This window comes from Ixodes scapularis, unplaced genomic scaffold (genome assembly GCF_016920785.2).
Source record: "Ixodes scapularis isolate PalLabHiFi unplaced genomic scaffold, ASM1692078v2 PGA_scaffold5__190_contigs__length_132052651, whole genome shotgun sequence".
Taxonomy (NCBI): Eukaryota; Metazoa; Arthropoda; class Arachnida; order Ixodida; family Ixodidae; genus Ixodes; species Ixodes scapularis.
In genome coordinates, this window is record NW_024609880.1 from 124,911,601 (window position 1) to 124,930,939 (window position 19,339).

Consider the following 19,339-nt stretch of genomic DNA (forward strand, 5'->3'; position numbering starts at 1 on the left):
GGAGATGTGCGTCAAATATTCACCGTTTTGGGCTCATCAGAAGCGCATTAGATGGTGGATGAAGGTCTAAACGTAAGGATCAGGTGTCAAAGGTTATAAAAATCTCGGCCGCAGGTTGCGACAGCGTTGAGATACACTGTCAGACGCGCTTTGTGTGGGGTAAGCACCGAGGTGTGGGGACAGCAAATATATGGATGTTAACAACAAACGGGTCAGAGCGCCCCCTATTAGCCCCGAGAAGTTCGCGTGGCGCCCCCTTATGGCGAACCGGGGTGACGTCACGGCGAGGAGAGAATTTTTCCCCGAGTCGCCCCGCTCGCCCTGTGGAGGCTGTGACGACGCTAGCTGTCGGCGCGCTGGTTTCTATTTAATTTTTTTAGGCGTATTTTCCGTAGGAAGTGTAAATTTTTATATGAGCCTTTATTTAGGTATGGCCTGTAGCTACAGGCGAAACGTCAACCAACATTTTAAGCATGCTTGACAGGATAGGCAACGCATGAATCGCAGCTGGTATATGAAAATAAAGAAATATGGCCACAATTGCAGGAGCATCATTATATATTTACATATCGCACAACAAAATGCTGCTGATGGTCTGAATGAATTGGCAGGTTATGTATACTATTTTTCTTTTGTATCTCTGTTTTTAAACAAGATCGCCGAAGCAGAAAAGCTGCATGCTCCTCGAGCAACATGCTAAATACAGTCTGGGCCGTGGGGAGAGAATCACAAGTAAGACAGCCCAAGTGCAGGAGCAAAGTTAAAAAAAAAAAGAACATTTATTATATACGTTGCTCGCACTTGACCTTTGCTGGATTCGGATAGTATTTCAAAGGACTACACAGGTGATATTTGTGGACTTGTTTATATCAACCCTCAAGTAATGTGTAACAAACGTAAGCGAAGGTGTCTAGCTCGTTATTAGTCCTTAAGCCCTAAAGTTGAGATTTCCTAAAGTCTAGCTGTAGGGAGTTTGAAGGCTGAGGAAGCTTTTGGGGACCTGTAGCAGTCTCTTTTATTGGAAATGACAATTCAGACTAAACCGTGTATTTTTAATACCCAAGGCTGAAATAAAGAACGTCAGAAAAAAGTATAAACATTCAAAATTACAGCACTATTGCTGTGCATATTTTGGGCAGTTCAATACATATCATACAGGTACCTGGGGGCGATTCGGCCGTTTTTGCTGCTACCATACAAACTAATTTTCAGTAATTGTGCATCTTCTAAAAAATATGCCTGCATACGTGTATAAACTATATAATTAATTCACGAAGAAGCTACATTTATGTAAAACATCCCTGTTCCACGAGCACTTCAAAGATCATCAGACGCAGGGCCTTTTAAAACATCTGCGAACCTGCGCATACAGAGTGGAAGCGCAGAGTCGGGGTCGCGAGCTCATTTGCCGACCACTCAAAGGCTCATGATATAAATGCCACTTCAAAAGCCTTGAAAGCGGGATGTAATATCGTCCTAAATCATGAACAGGCAAGGAACAGAACTCCAGCGTCTGAAACATTTGCGCCACCGCTTCACCGACCCCTCGCAAGATTGCCTTGTGTCGTGTGGACGGGCGGGAAGGTTCATCGGCGGAATAGCCTCCTCCGATAGCTTTCGGGATTTGTAACCCAATTTTAAAGGTAAAAGGGACGAGCAGGCTTATAAAATGTACGGAAGCACGTCAATATCGGCCTAACTCAACGTCTTGTACACCGGGTAAACGAAGTCCAGCTCCTCGAAGAGCTTGCGGCACACAACGCCAAACCAGGAAACCGGTGCTGGGAAGCGAGCCGATGCGAGATCGCGGAGCGGAGTCCTCCCCCTGACGTCACGGTACGCCTCACCCAATTAGGGCGCGGCGACCGGAGCGACGCTTGTGTTCGCTCTCGGGGCTAATAGTTAATTCTTCTCGCCATATTGGCGAGGAGGCCACTTATAAAATGTTCCGAATTGCACGTCACAGCTTCTCCGTACTTCTCGAAAATGCGTGTTTACATTATACTTACACCACGTATAATAATAGACAAGGATGCCAGAATGACCTTGCTAAGTCAGTCTCGCCTTGCCAGGTCAGTCTCGATTTAGCTTTCCAAGATTCTAGGCCGAAGACTTGAGATACCGAGGGTAATAAGTAAGGAACGCAGCGCGTCCTTGCCGATTCAATCACTCCCAACGTTACTAGAACAACTCCGCTGGGAAACTGCCATAGAGCCTGCTCTGACAAAGTGGCGCCGATTCATACTCGAGAACCGAACTAATGGCTATCGCAACGCCGCCATTTTTCACACAGCGGACATTCTGGGAACTGCACGGCTGCTTGTATTGGTTTGGGAGTATCGCATTCGACAGCGTCCGCTGTGACTGTTCTATTCTGGCTTTAATCGGCCATTTTTGCTGCGAGACTTATACGTTGGTGGGGTTTCAGAGATGCCTAACCCCGTCTTTCACCGCGAATTACAACCGAAGTTAGGACGCGCCCAGGTCGGGACGCGCTACTTTAATTGCCCGGTAAGACATAATTGTAGAAGAACAATATTAACTGTGCCGCAAAATCTCGTAAACAAAAATTGTACTAATCTCCGAAGATTATACTCTCTAAAGCTTGTACTAATCTCCAATAAAAGTTCCTAAAAGAAAAAAAAAAGCTTTTCCGTTTGTTTTTACGCAAAAAAAAAGAGAGAAAAATTCTAAACGCTCATAATGACCACAATAAAAAAAAAAAAAAAAAAAAAAAAAAAAAAATTAAGCTGTTGTCTTGGCTCCAACGAAACTTCTTGTCTCGGTACTCTGACTCTATACTTCGTTTCACGTTATGTACGAGCGAAGTCAAAGCTAGAAGCGCGAGCCCAACGCTCTGAGCGTTCCTGCTTCGCACGTGCGCTCGTGCACTACGGGCGCTGTTACAAGCAGCATGCTTGCGCTTGTAGCGTTGGTTTCGCTCGCACATAAGGTGAAACGAACTATAGTTCGGATTTAGTCGCGCGAGCGCTGGTGGCGCCATCTCGCAGTGCCATTTCGCTGTTGCTATATAAATCAGCTTTGATGTTTTGACTCGTCGCTAAACAGTGGCGCTGTTATCGTATTTAGTTTGGTATCGGTGGACGCGAGCAATCCGGGTTTCAAGGGTGAGTTTTCCAACTGAGTGTTCTAGAAACGTTGCTCACTCCTTACCGCACGTTTTTATCCATGACTATTGTTACTTTCGCGCGTTAATCTAATCAAGTATCGCCATTCAGTTTCAAGATTCCTGACGACTTACCCTGACATCCTCAGCGAAGTTGAGCATATCCCAGGCGCTGAAGTTGTTCTTCTCAGGAATGACCGTTGGTCGCACGTTTTCCACCATCTCTCTAATGTCCAACTCCTGATCTAAAGTATCTTTTTCCTGGTACTAAAAAATATTAATACATTGTGATGCTTGCTCAACACAACTAACTGACTGACTTTGAAACTACGGTATTCTCTACTACAAGTCGCACAAGCCTTTGTACGGTCAGCACGGCAAAACTGTACTGATAAGCCTGCATATGTGTATTTAGGGCGGGATTTATTCCCAGGCAGAGTTTAATGTCCTCAGCATTAACAAAAAAAATATTGCTGGAGGATTTTAAAAACGCTGCGGGGTGATATTTTGTCTTAAAATTGCATTTGCGTTCGTTTTAATTAGCATTGTTAAAAAGGTCGCGCGTTTAGAAATTCCGCCTAATTCAACGAAGGTACAAAAGATCTTGATGGCGTTTTGAGCGAGCAGTTCATTCTATCGGTAATGATATGCAGTGTGACACGTGGAAAAAGAATAGACCGATATCAAGGCCAGCCAGTTTCATAACTCTACCGCTGCCGCCATGCAAGCTCCACCGCTGCCGCCATGCAGCATAGGAAGTGCAGTCTTTCAGCGCGAGAGATAACCCCTCTGAGGGATGGCGCAGGCAGAGCACGAGGCGGCACGAACTGTTTAATGAAATAGCGTCTGCCTCCTATGCACTACAGTTAAGGCTGGTTCAGACAGACCCGTTTCTTTACGTTACGCTACGTTAAGTCACGAAAGCTTAAGTGCAAGTCACCGGGAAATCTGTGCTTCGTATTAAGCGTGGCTACCAATTCAAGGAGATAGCCTGGCACGCGACATTCGAGACAAGAATGTTTCCGTGACGACGAACTAGGACGGTGAGTTACCGTGGCAACCAAGGACACAAGGCTCGTCGCAACGTAACGTAAGCTCTGTTCTACTTTTCACACAGCACCGTTTTCTTACGTCCCGTCTAAGTCACCAAAACATTCGTGTTTCGAATGTCGCGTGCCAGGTATACATCCTCGAATTGGTACCGACGCTTGATATAAAGCACAGATATCCCGGTGGTTTGTACAGAAGCTTACGTAACGTGAAGTAAGGAATCGGAACTGTGTGAACCAGGCTTCGGCGTCACTCATGCGTGGAACGCTTAGTGAGATCGGTCTATTGCTAGTGTGTAAAGGATGTCTCTTCGAACCTCCTCTTTGGCGGCATTGCATCAGTATGTCTGAAATGGCGCCGCGCATGCAATCTGATCGGGAAACGTCTCCGCGCCAACTAAAATCTGCGTTTCACGATAACCTGGCGAACTCTGGAGGCTACGGCCTCCGCGCCACAATTAGAACGTCGAAGTGAGGCACGTGACACCACGTCAAGGTAGCGTGACGAGCAACACTGGCTAGAAGACAAGGCCGTTGTGCTGACACTTTTGCGTCAGCAGCCAAGGCCAACGCTAGACACACATGGGAAACGAATGCTGCCTCATCGCTTGCCCTCGAGTCAAGTTTGAGCCGACCGTTGAGCTTATCGTCGTGTTGAATCTGTGACCAGCGTTGACCTTTGCAGATGACGATATCTCTGTCAGCACTACGACTTTGTTGTCTATGGAGGTGGTGGACGAGGCCTCCATGGAGGAGCAGTGGCCTCGAACATAGAGTGTTGTCACGTCCCTTGCGCCGAAGCCATTATTATTATTTTTATTATATACAAAGTACCTACATCGCCCTGTAAACACTGTTTTAGGGGGAGGCGGTTGTATGCACTATGACAAGTAAAAAGAGGAATAAGTAACTATTATCAATTGACGTGCAATCTCTTCCGGAAGATCGTTCCACTCAATCGCGGTTTTAACGAAGAATGAATTGGTAAAACTCTCAGTTCTCTAACTGGGCACAGCAACCTTTTGAAAATGATCGCCACGGAAGCAGACGATCGGGTCGCGGGGGGCCGCAGCCTCCACTGTTCGCCAAATTATCGCCAAATGAAGTATGCTAGTATGCATTTCCTAGCACACTACACAGCCCCCGTTCCAGCGCAGTGGAGAATGGAGGAGATGAAGTGTTCGCGGTCTGCATGCTTACACCCTTCCCCCCCCCCCCCCCCCCCCCCAACCTTAACATAAACTCACACTCCGCACTGCACTGCATCATTTCATTGGTGAGGCACACTGATGTCCAACCACTTCGAAGAGCAACTCATCTGCTTCTTGCGGTGACGTCAAAACGTCGCCGAGTTCTGATTGGCTGCGATTGAAAGGATAGTGGGTAAACCTGAATGGCATATGCCTTGAGGTCTACCCCCTATTTTCTTCAATCAGCCAATAAGAGCTCGGTGTTCTCACATCATCTCAACCCCGTTGCAAGAAGCAGACGAATATGCGCTCCTCATAGCAGTGCTCCGTTAAAAACTCATCTCGAATGATTGAAATGTGTGAGGCTCTTCCCCTCTCCATCGCCATCACTTCGTGAAAACGGAAATAAGCGCGCACAATAAAAAAAATAAAAAATAAAAAAAACTTTCTTTACGAAGCTATAAAAAATTTCCAGCTTGCTGCTGGTAAGAACGGCGAAGGATGAGTCACAAAGCGAGGAGCGTAAACACGCCCTGTCCTGCGTTCCACTCATTTCCTTGTCCTCGTTTTTTTGCGTTTCTTCCCATCATGAGTGTTAACATAGTGACCCATTCCATGCGCGCTTTACGTTCTCAGTGACGGGTGCCACGCCTCAGGGACACAAATCATAAATAAATGCGCCATAAAGGAGTGCTTACAGGCTCTTCTGTTCCAAGCTGCTTGGAGGACACCAAGGATGAAAGGTAGTGTGTCGGGGCCTCCTGTATCCAGATAGCGGACCACCAGAAATTCGTGGCAAGGTTTCCGAGCCACTGAATAGAGATAAAGGGAGCCGTCGTTAGCACCTACCTAAGTGTCTGCTTTTCACAAAAAAGAAAAAAAAAAAGAGAAAAACTTGGAGGACGCTTAAGCTTCGCCTTTAAAAGGGGAACGTTATCAGGTTCCATTCGCATCGCCTTCTCATTCGCTTCTCATGCTCTTCCTGCCAGTGAGCAGGAAGTGTGGCCGAAAAAGTTTTTGGAGCTACATTTACGGCGCAAAACGAATTTGTAGCTGGCGCCCGCACTAGCCGCCGCGGGTCACGTGGTACACCAGTGCGCCGTCCCGCGTCGCCACCGCCGCCTCAAAGTCACGCCGTCGCCGTTTCAACGCGTTCCTCCCGCCGCCGCCACCGCCGCCGCGCAAGTTCGTCTGCTCCGCGGCGCCGCCGCCGTCATCTGACCGGCGCACAGGTCTATCACGTCTGTTTGCGCTTTTTCTGAGCTTTCTTTGGGCTCTAAAAGTTACTTATTAATTTTCGTTTTTTGTTGCACTGGAAATGAAGATGAATGAGTAACTTTTAAAGACCATAGGAACCTTCCGAAAGAGCGCAAGTACCACGTGACAAATAGCGGCCAGTCACGTGACAGATAGCGACCACTTTTGAGCGGCGCCCGCGGGCGGCAACTAGAAATTCGTATAGCGCCGTAAAAATAGCTCTAACATTTTATTTTTATTTTTTGTTGTCAATTCGTTTTATGACTTCCTTTTCCCAACCGGTTTGTTTAAAAAATATATGTTTTTGATTTGCATGTGTCCTTTAGGACAAATGAATTACTTCATAATGTTTGATAATTTGAGACATGCGGCGACCTTTCATTCGCATTATATGTCATGTTCTAATCAATTTCATTCCACGTGTGACGTCGCCTCTGACGTGAGTGTTGAGTATTTGAAATTGCCGCTCGAGGTCATGTTGCTCTGACTTCATGACCTTATCGACCGATCAGGAGTTTCCCGTCGCCACGCCACCGGCGCCGGCTTTTCTATCGCGTTAACGCATAAATAAATAAATAAGTGGAGCGTCTACATCGGGCGCTTGGGAGTCTGCACTATAGCACTGAGCATGGTAAAACGTCGTGCTCAATGCCGCAACGCAGACTGTTTTTTTAGAGAGGAGGGGGGGGGGGGGGGGGGGAGGGGTACACAAAGGATGCAAGGTAGTATGTGGGGGCCTTCTCATGCTTTTTCTGCCAGTAAGCAGGAAGTGCGGCGGACATGGCCTAGCCAGTAGGGCTCTAAACTTATCTTCAACCTCGAAACTCGCCAAGAGCACTCCAGGAAGGTAGAAGTTATATGCTTCTGCATAAAACAGGAATTATAACCTTTATTCAATTCAATTAAATTTGATTTCCGACACATTGTTTGGGGTCCCCAGGCGAAAAAGCTGTCGTTGATAGCTTGAGAGTGCCTGGGGGCCCATACAGGCAGCAACATATTGTGAAAAAAGTACAAAAAATATGACGCGTAACAATATGAGTACACATAAACACCGTGTGTATGTATATAATTCTATATGGTACATGTCAAACACTATATAAAGATAATCAACCGTTGAGGAAATTATAAATGACACAGATCAAATTTTCCCACATGGCTTGTTTTCTAGCAAAAATTACTATAAAGGTTTGAATACCAAAACTTTCCCATATACAAGATAGAGACTAATGCATTATCATCCATTGTTTACGAAAAATTCTCGCGTTTTCTTACTAGTAAATGTATCAAAGTTAAAATTTTTTTATTTTAGATACTTGTTGAAAATAAAAGGTAAGTTATATGTCAGCGACTGCGAGAAGTATTCAGTGCGCTGGCGTGGCACTAACCAGCTGTCTCAGCTGCGGGTGCGGGGGTCACTTATTTGTTTCGATAAGTCAGATGTCCTTTTTAAAAATGATCTGAAACATCACAACTGACAACTTAAAAGAAAGCCTTTCGAAAAAAAAAGAGTTAATGGTTGCTTTTGACGTTTGTGCCTGCTTAGTCCAAATATCACAACCATTAGACCCAAAATAATCACTGAACGCGGAAAAGCGAAGAAAACAGAAGAGATCGCCGCAGCGACACACCATTGGCTAGTCACGCGTGACGCGCCACTACGTCATAAGAGGAACATTTCAATCCTTGCTTCCTTCTGCGCTTGCGGAAGTAGCCGGGAACGAGGCTTCTGCTCTTTTAAATCTGGCTCGGCTTTCTGTTGTTTTTTTTTAAATCTTTCTGTGGATCTGAGAGAGGAATGTGTCCAGAGGACCCTCGACGTGTCAAAGCACGCGTTCCAGCCGTTGGCAAAGCACAAATATGACTTCCCCGGAGTAATAAGGCCTGACACGAGGAACCGCTTGCGCCAACGCGACATGGCCGGCTTCATACATTCAGGAACATACTGACTGTTACTTATTGTAACGTAGAACGTTGACACTAAACGGACTGCTATTGACTGCAGGTGCTAGGCCGGATTTGCGTGACCCTCCTCAAAACGGTCGTCAGAGGACGAGAATTCGGCACACATCGGCCTTCGTGTTGGGCAGCTGCTGGACACGTGAGCGTGCAGGCTCACGTGGCAAGCAGTTCACCAAGACCTTGTTCACCAAGGCTGAAGTGGCTTGAAGGGATAGTATAATCGGCTCCGGGCACCGTGACAGCTTCCCCTGAGATCAGACGGGTGATGAGACAAGGTCGCCGTTCTGCCTCCACCATGTCTTTGCGTACTACGCGAATAACTGCGCAGAAGGTCCATGCTTATGATAGCGATACACTTTGTTGGGTTTAGTTTGTTTGTCACCAATCATTCCGCTATTACAGATATGGAAAAACTGGGGATTTGTGCCCGGCAGTCCTCAATTCGATGTAGAATTCATGAAAGCTTCGTGGGCTTCTACATTCACATACTTTTAACAAGATTTCTTAACTTCATTAGACCATCACCAAGCACTATCATTATCCGAACGCATTTCTACGGCACAAAGAACCATTGCATGAAACACAAACTTTATACGAAACACACAGCGTAATTTGTAAATAAAGAACTCAATCCCCAACAGAACGTCACCTGCATTCTATTTCCAAAAAGCGCTCTTGAAGAGAATATGCGCCTATGGACGGAAAAGTTAACAAAATAAATCTTTACGTTTAAAAAAATACGTGACCTCTAGTAGTATTAACAACTGTAAAAAAAAAAAAGTTCATGCTAAAACAAGTTGGTCCGTGAAAGTCGCATAATAAGATTTTACAAGCCCTCCTCTTTCAAGTGACTGGGTAGCGTAGCAGATTAAACAACACAAAACAATCTTCGGAAGCGGAGTCGGTCAGCGAAGTATGGTCACTTCAACGATGTGATAAACCAAAACACAAACACTACTATGAGACGGTTAACACAAAAGAGCCAGTGGAAGCCCGCTAGTTGGCCACATGATCGCCGCCTTTCCAGCACACTGCACACAACTAATAACGTAGTACCTTCTTTCTAGAACAGTCGACCTCAAAGTCCTACCTAGTTTCGTCTCCTCTTTGCGTGTGCCTTTTAATGCGCTGAATTGACATCTTCCCTTCGAAGATGGTCGGCCGAGCGTCGGGTTCAGGCGAGCCTTCTTCAGACCCAAACCCATACGCATATTGTTTTCATACGCTCCGTCCAAAAAACGTCCCAAAAACAAACAAACAAACAAACAAACAAACAAATAAGAACCCATTTCTTTGAAATCTCAGTGTCGGAGTGAAAAGGACGGAAAGCGCGCGGGAAGAACAACTGCGAGGAGCGCTGTTCGTGCAAGCCGACGGCTACACATGAGTACAACATCGTGCAACAGCGCAAGTCAGTTGCTTCGGTGCCACGAGAATTCCGCAAACACGTGAACAAACAAGAGCCCCGAGGCCCGGCGGGGTCCCCCAGCCGGGCCTCACGGCTCATGTGACGTCGGCTGACGGGCTTCCTCCTCTCTCCCCTCTCCCTCTGCTTCGGAGGGGCGTGACATCAGCGCTACTTTGAAGACGCTTTTCCGGTTCCGCGTAAAATTACCAAATGAATAAGATATTCGTGATGGCCGAGGTCTAATGGCGAAAGCTCGCGCTGCAGAACCCGGAGATTTTGAGTTCAATCCCCACCCCTGCCCGTTTCGATCTGGGTGAGCATCGCACCGGCGTGCGGTCGTGTAGCACTACTGCGTGGTGCACGTTAAAGACGCCAGGCTAGCGGTTGTACTGCACTGGCTAAATTGCTCATCTACAGCGAGTAACTCGTCGCATCTTTGAAATGGCTGACCAATTACGCGCTGTCTAAATATCCCCACAACCCCAATTATAATTATTGAAGTCTAATGAACTAGTTTCATTAGACATGACATGTTTGTGGCATTACGCAATGCGAGCATGACGCTTTGCATTGCGTAATGCCACAGCGCAGACTTCATTTTTTTAGGTCTAAACGGATGTTGCGCCTCATCGTTCACTGAGCTGATTTCGTAGATCACAGAGATTGGCCCTCTGAGTGTTTTGCGGGTAAGTAGACACGCCGGTATTTCTATGACGGTATTCTATACCGTCATAAACACATCCTACCACTTAGAACAAAATTAATATTATATAATTCATTATTTTATTCACATTTAAATTATGGTCAACTCATATGGGGCACTACTACCTATACCAACCTCCACAAAATCTTTATGCTACAAAAAAAGATATTAAGAAGTATCTCTAATGTGCCACTAGAACATCCAACCGATGATCTTTTTTGTAAGATTGGCGTGATGAAAATTTTTGATTTATATAAATATCGTTTATGTGCAAGGTATAAAATAGAAACAAATTTATCCCAATGTCACCTTAAAAACTTAGCAAAGCTAACAGATAAAATTTATAGGTACCCAACACGAATTAAAGAACCTTGGGAAGTACCCTTTTTTAGAACAAACTACGGCCACCAAAGTTTAAAATATACTTTGCCCTCTACCCTTAACCAGCTTAGTAGGCAAGGCATTGAGCTTAGCAATATATCGGTGAGCATCTTACGAGAAATGTTTATTTCAAATGTTTATTTCGAGCCAAATTGTCCGTGATAAGCGCTAAAATCTTTTGAATCGATGGTTTCTTTCGCGTTTATTTCAGTGGTGTTTAACGTTCTGTGTGTGTATTCACTAATGTGTAAACTGTATCAATATGCTTCTTATCTTGTTTAGCGTCAGTTCTTTCTTTGTAAAGTTGTTCAAACATGTAGTACACATGTCATGTTTCAATTTTGTATAAATCTTTAGTGCCTGCATCGCGACTGCTGGTGTAGGTGGTTTGGGGCTCGTCAAGCTGTTTTTACAGCTTTTTTCCCAAGTCACCTTTTCAACATTGTTTTTGTTGAAAAAAAATAAAGGTACTATTATAGTCTAGGCTCGGCTTTTTTTTTTTTTTCATATGTAAAACCAATTCAGCTTCCCTTTAAGCAACGCAGGGAATGGCGAGTCTTCAAGCATCTTATCATCGCTCCAGGGCCAATCAGATTGCTGCATTAAGCGATATGAGGACGCTCAAGAAGGAATCGCGAAGCAAGGAACGTTAAGATATTAAAGCCGCGCCTTGTATTTCTTAGGCCTTCACTAACTGTCATATTGTATCTCACGGGGAAGATGTACTCGATATATACCTGTGCGTACCTGATGAATGACTTCGTGAGCAAGCATTGTTCCACCTTCGTACACATCCTTCATTAAATCGCCGTTTCTCTCGAGAATGGCGCCCCAATTCTCCATCCCAGCAAACGGAAAGTACCACGTTGTAACAATGTCTGAAACATTAAACGAATGACAGTTGCGTTTTATAAACGTGACTATAAAGTAACTAGAGCCTATTATGGTATACGCAAACCGTCCGGTAATTGTGGTCCGAGTAAAACGTTAAAACTGAAAGAGTAGGAACGTGACTTACCGAGCTTCGGCATTGTGTAATTTATGCCAAAGTAGCGCTCGAAGTATCCGAGGTATATTTTCGTCAGATAAAGCGCTTTGGAAACAATTTTGTCTTCCAAGCCTATCCCGTACACGGTTATCTGCGTAAAATGAAGAACATAATCAAAGGGAAATACGTGTTTGCCGAGAGTTCTTGCCACCAAAGCCGGTACAGATTCACACATTAAGAAAGCTCGTGCGTCTGCTTCCCGCAAAGCACTTTTTTTTTTGTTTTAAAATTCAAAAGTTCACGGAAACATGGTATTATGAAGAAAGTGACGTTATACACTTGGAGAACTACAAAACTATTTATTTAAATCGCTCTGCTAGACGTGGTGGCGGTGTGTGTATCCAAGCGAAAAATGATATCGAGTGCGAACTCATAGAACAGTTTTCTTTGATTAATGAGGACTATGAGATATCGACTTTAAAATATAACGACTTTTTGTTTTCAGTTTTTTTACCGCCCACCAGGCGGTAATATTGCTCAGTTTACTACATTTGTTGAATCCCTATTTTGTTTCGTAGGAGACAACGGCCTAAGAATAAATTTCGGGGGTAGATTTCAACATTGATATGTTAAGTGATTCAAACCCCCCCCCCCCCCCCCCCCCCCCGCCCCCCACACACACACAAAAAAAAAGAGAGCTTAGTATAATGATTGAGTGTTTTGGATTTGCTAATACTATCATTTTCGTTACTCGTGCGACTTAAAACTCTAGCACAACTCTTCCTTACAAATATTGATGCCTCACTGTTAAAAAGTGGTGCTGTGGGCTGTTCAATCAGTGATCATCTACCCATATACATTTTTGTACATCGGAATTAGGCCAAGGTAAGCATAAATGATGTTCCTTCATTTACATTTCAAGACATGTCATTTACTGCCTTAGAAAGATGTAAGTATCAAATTGAACGTGCGAACTGGATGGGGTATTGTTTGCGGACTCTGTTGATGAAGCATATGATTGCTTTATCATACTATTCACTATCATTTACAAGAACAATTTTAAATATAAGAAACATCGGGCCCCAAAAGGCTCTCGCAAGCCCTGGGTGACGGCCGAAATTCTAAAAAACAACAACAACAAGAGGAATAGACTTTTTAAGCAATTTGTTCGTACAAAAAATCCAGAGGTACAACTTTTTTAAGAAATGCTGTAATGAGGTAAGGGTCATTCATTCCATGTGAAACGTCCCAGAGGTTCCGCTCGACCACCTTCGATTTCTAAAAAAAAATTAATGGCCTTTTGCTGCAATGTCCGTAGTCATGCCCACAAATATTTTTGCCGAAATTTTTTTTTTTTTTGATGACGTGAGAGCGGTTTCATCTTTTAAAAACAGCGTGAAACTACGCATCACACAATAATTGATGAAAAATCAGCTTTTTAATGAAACACCCAACAATATTTTTCCTAAAATTTGGAAGGCTTTCGACATACAATGTGGTTGGGCTTGTGAAGATTTCTTTAATTTCAACATTAAAAATTTTTTTTTTTTTTTAATTTTAGCATTTTTGTTATTTTATTAAAAATATCTAATTGTTCCAGGAATTTAATATAACTTTTTATCTCCTGCCCTGCAGGTATGTAATTTATAAAAAAAATGTTTAATACCGCTTAATTAAATACCTTGCAGTAACAAAACTCCTGAAGTTGCAAAAAAGTGCGTTTTGACGCATAAGCAGCCGCTTATTTCACCCTGAGGTGGTTCAAGTAAAAATACAACAAAATTGTGGGATTGGAAGAACAATCCGTAGTCTTTTGATTCTGAAACTTTAATTAAAGTAATTTTTGTTTAAAGCGAGAAAACCATTTTTAAAGTTGAGCTCTCGCACCATAACCCGGCGTCGCTTCTTAACGCCTCTTCGCCGCACAGCACGCCACCTGCGACGATAGCTGACACGATTAGGTGCAAAGAAAGGACGGAGTTTTTGCCGCTTCCAGAAATCCAGAAGTATAAAGATAGTATTTATTATAATAACAAAGAATTCCTTCACTTAGCTTCGCTGGATAAAAACTCTTCGTTTTATCACACGCGTAGTCCAGATCACTGGAGAGTGCCGCACCCCAGAACCAATTACGGATTTGAAATGCTCCAGTATACTGTACCATCTACCATTAATAAACTCATAAAAAACAATATTCACATAAAAATATGTCAAATAACCAAATTAGACAATTGTATTTTAACAACAAATAATATTTTAAAAGTTGTGTACTGTTCATCATATCGAAAGCTGTAGAATGTTCTGTATGTATTTTTTCTTGTTTTCTGCAAGTGCCGACTAATCTGCCCAAGTCTGTATGGGGGGCAGGGACCTGTCAAGCTATGCAATGTATCTTTTTTCCTTGTCTCCTTCTTCAAACTGGTGTCAATAAAGCTGAATTGAACTATTAGAGCCAATCGATGCAGTGTACGGAGAAAGTCAAGGTTGAAAATATGTTTAGACCTAAAAAACAGTAAGCGCGGTGATAATTGCTTAATTAAAAAAAAAAGAAGATATGAACCTATATGTCCCATATCCTATAATATTACATGATGGAACTAAATACGTACCTATCACACTAACAGAAGCCCGTGCCTCTACTTTCCCGCACAACACTCGGAGAGCCAATCACCACAACTTTCAGAGGCAACTCAGCGAATGACAATGCCGAAACATTTGATTAGACCAAAAAACGCAGTCTGAGTTGTGACATTAAGCAATTGCAAAACGTCACGCTTTCATTGCTTAATGGAACAACCCAGACTGCGTTTTATGGTCTAAACAAATGATCCGGCATCGTTTTTCGCTGAGCTGCCTCCGTAAGTTGCACTGATTGGCTTTCCGAGTGTTGTGTGGGAAAGTAGACGCACGGGCTTTTTATAGAGTGTATGCATTTTTCTCAATCAAGGTCGCGCAGGTCACTTTAATGTTTGTCCCTCATGTGTTTAGAGCATACTTTCCCAGTGAAAAGGCACATCACGTGCTTGCATAAAAGAATACCAGCAGTCGCATATATCTAGTGTTTACTCTGAAAATGTGAAGGTTGTCATCAAAACTAGCAGAAGGTGCTCATTCAGAGCACCAGCCTAACTGTTGACAGGGGTTACTCGTCACCACCCTGGCTAAGCACAACAAGAAAGAAGTGTCCATCGTGTTCGTGCTAACTGTGGCGCCCAGTGTACAATGTAACCTGAAGTCCGTTCACTACAACTCGTACCCCGAAAAGGAAAAAAAAAAGGCTCGAAGTAAAATTGCCAAAATTTTGACAAGTTCGTTAAACTAATTCTTCTACAGTAATTTGATACTTTTATTATTATTATTATTATTATTCACGATGTCCCGCACAACTCTTACCTTTCCGTCGGCTTTTTTAACATGCGTGCCGAACAAACACCAAGCCAGCGTGTATGTGGACATGACAGGGGTCTGCTGAAAGGTGTCTTCAATCAGGGAGCTTGACCTGTGCAAAGACACAATTATCCCGAGCATGAGTTTGCGTTTCAGTGAGGGACTGATGTCAGTAATCCTGTCGTGGTAAGCGCAGGTTTTATTCTTGTATGAAATGTATGGCGGCTTCTGTTAAAGTATACCGTCAAAATAATACGCTTAATTTCTTCTGTATTACCATATTGTTTACGCGACTAAAAGTAACTTTTAGTTTGGAAATGCAGCTAGTTATGATCCGGAAAAGTAATTTTTAGTAGCTTTGAATGTAACGTGATGGTGCTTACCCCGAGGAAAGGGTGGAAAAATGCGAACGAATGAAAAGGGCTAGTACAGTCAGCTTCATTATGATGGGGAACATGAGTTTGTCGGTCAACCGGCAGCGCCAGAACAGCGTGTCGGCGCCTTGTGAATAAAGAGTCAGCATGGGTATCCTCAGACACAAGCAATCCGAGTCTGCTAAAGCCAGGAGCCTACTCTCGTTCCCACCATGGTGCGTGGAACGCATCTCCGACTTGTGTGTTTTCCTCTTTCTCCAAAGTGGCCCCTGGATTTCCGCCTGATGACGTCATACAAGTGTCACTTGCTGCCGGCCGCGATCCTGACAGGTAATTCCAGCAGCGGTGCTGGAAGTGGCAGATGCCTGTTCTGCTGCAGCTTGCACTCTAGCTTGACAGCCAACGGAAGCTTCGGGGGCTGGGAAGAAGCGACGACCCGCGGTCGCTCGTGTTTTTCGCGCTGAACGTCTACGCCCAACCGCTAGGATCGGGACATGCGAGAGCATGACACGCCGGCTCTTGTAAACATCACTCGTTGTCACTTGGGGACCACTTTGGATGCATATGCAGGATAGAGAGAGAGTGGGGACAAACTATATCTCGCAAAAGGTTTAGGTCTTTGTCAGCACGGCCTGTCCGGTCCACGTTTCGCGGACGGATTCAGCGAGGGAATCAAAGTGGTCGACGAGTGCCGGAGTATGTGCGGTGGGTACGTCGGTGTCCGGAGGTGGAGCAGCCATTGATTGTGGGAGAGGGATGGGGGCAGACTTGTACGTCACGATTTAGAAGTAACTGATTGCTTGTGATCAATTTCATTTTATTGTAACTTTTAACGCTTCAAATACATTATTTTGAGCTAACGTTCACTCTAATCCAATCACTCTTTTTGGTAATCAATTAGAAGTAATCAATTATATGTTTCCAAAAGCGCTAAAATAAATAACTTCAATTAGTTGCCGTTAAAAAAAGCAAAAAAAAAAAGCTCAATTTCCTTGTGCTTAACTCGTCAAAGTTGCACCAACGTTGGACACTTTTTTGTCCCCTAAACAAGTGAAACACTTTCAGCAGGCGTTCACAACAGTGAAGCGCCGCTCTTTCCCGAAGCGCATCCGTCGGGAAGGACTTCAGCGTCGCGCCAGATATCTTTATCAGGAAACGTGGGAAGGGTGACTCGCGAGAGTTTAATCAAGTAACATCAAACAGTAATCAATTACTGCAAACAGTTACAGTTTTCAATAAACTAATTGTAATTGCAATCGGTTACCTTGTTTCACTAACGCGTACAAGACTGGATGGGGGAAGGGTTGGTGGATTACAGGACCAGTAGGTGTTCGGGATGGAGGTATAAACTCCCCATTTGGGGCAAGTGGGAGAAACGGGACGTTTGTAATTGTGGTGGAAGATGTGGTACGATGGTAGGGAACTGGTCTGGGTTTCTCTGACGAGAAAGGCTTGCTCTCACGACAGTCTTTTAGAGGGAGGGGGGGGGGGGTACATGGTCCGCTCTTGTCGCTCTTCTTTGAACCTCAACTCCTGCAAGGCTCGTTCAGTGTTCCCAGCTGTTCCTGCCCACTAGACGGTCAACCATGGCATGCGGGGGGAGGGGGGGGGGGGGCGCGGAGTTTTTGCGGGTGAAACAATGGCCTTTTTCACTTCCCTCCACGCCTTAGTAGCCAGGTGTCCATACAAGGCGGAATCTCTTGTCAGCGTGCCGGACGCTTACTTGGCGGACTAGATAAGCCGTGAGAACGCTAAACACACCAAATACGCGCTCCAGGCACCGTACTTCCGATTCAGCAAGGCTTGCTCACTATAGACATAATTACCTTTTCCGGCGGCGCAGAATGGGCATGTTGCTGACGGTTGTGAGCCCCGCAGGCCTGACAAGTGTCAGGTCGAAAGTAGCCTTCAGAGCAGGTTCGTCGAAGCACGGGAAGGCTAGGTGGGCACCATCAGGCTCAAAGAACGTGACCCACTGAATATTCTCTTCGGATATCTCAACTGTAATACGGGAAAAGGTTCAGGTTACCACCCGGACAATAGCGCGTCATAAAATGACAATAAAGTGTTGCTAATTTTGGAAAAGTGGGGCAAGCCCCACCCACCGAGGCTGTTTGCTTGCCATAATTGATGGTTCCCTCATTTCCAATCGGTTGTTCGCCAGCGTTCGCTCAAATACTGTATTAGCAGAATGCATTCTGCTCAGCTCTCATTTTCCTTATACAGCAAGCCTACAGCACCGAAGTTTCCCCCATCGGCGTGAACAAAATGCTTCCGAATGAACGCGCGCGGATCGCGCTGTTCTCGCTGTTGCGCTTTCGCGCCGCGTCGAGGGCAGGGCCACCGCCGTCGAACCGAGATACCGGATTCGCCTTGACACCAAAAACGGCTGTCTTCGCTGTCTCGTAGGCTGTCCACGACGATAGATGGCGGAAGCCACCCCTTCCGATTCTTAAGTGGAACATTCCCGACGCTGCGAGCGTCCAGCCGTTCTAACTACGCAAAAGCTGTCGGCTCCAAGGCCATTATATTTTTGTGGAGTAAGACTTATTCCCTAGTTAAGTATTTCGTTAGCTCGCTGCAAAAGCGGAACGAACGAAGGGCATTGCACTCTTTAAGTAGCATGGAACGCTCACTTGCTCGCAAAACACTAAAGATACCAGTCACTGCAATCTACAAGAAAAAGTACGCTCTGCGGCACTGAACATGGTTACACGTTATGCTCATTGCTACGGCGCAGAATTTTTTTTTAGACCTAAATATATGTTGAGGCTCTAATTATTATGCAATTAAATGCAAAGTTGCAAGCGAGCTGGACAAGAATGACGAAAATAATCTCTGGAGAAGGGGAACAAGAGGAACAAGGGACAAACGTAAATCTCCAAACACAGCTAGGTCGCTGGTGAGCGACCGAAAAAATCCGCCTGGTCCGGGTACCGAACCCGGGACCTCTCCATTACAGGTAGAGCGCTCTACCAACTGAGCTAACCAGGGGTTAGACGTCAGTAGAGCAAACGGCCTCGTCGTCCGCCGAGTTTCCTTCGTAAATTACAGCGACTGGCTCTCCAAAATGCTTTGCGGGGAATGTATGTAGACGTTTAACATGTAAGAATAGTGAGGTACAGTCGATTAAAGAAAAATACAGCGTACGCTTAAGACTGGCTACGTGCAGAAATGCTTTCGCATTTCTACACTCAGCGCATTCTTTCAAGCAGCGTGACCCGCTGTCCGCGGCACGGCGAACAGCGGACAGCGCGTCCCGCTCCTCCGCGGCGCGACATGACTGAATCCAGAGTGTATAGAACACGTGAGGAGCGGGAATTTCCAGCTCACCCTTAACACCCCCCACACCCCTCCCCTACCCCCACGGGCCTCCAGCCACGCCTGACACGTGATCCAAGAAGGGGGAGAGAGGGGCTGCTGAGCGCGCTCCGCTCTTTCTTTAGTAGCTCGTTTTTCGTGGTCACGGACAACGCCGGCGTTGCTAGATGGGGCAGTTAATGCCTTAGCATT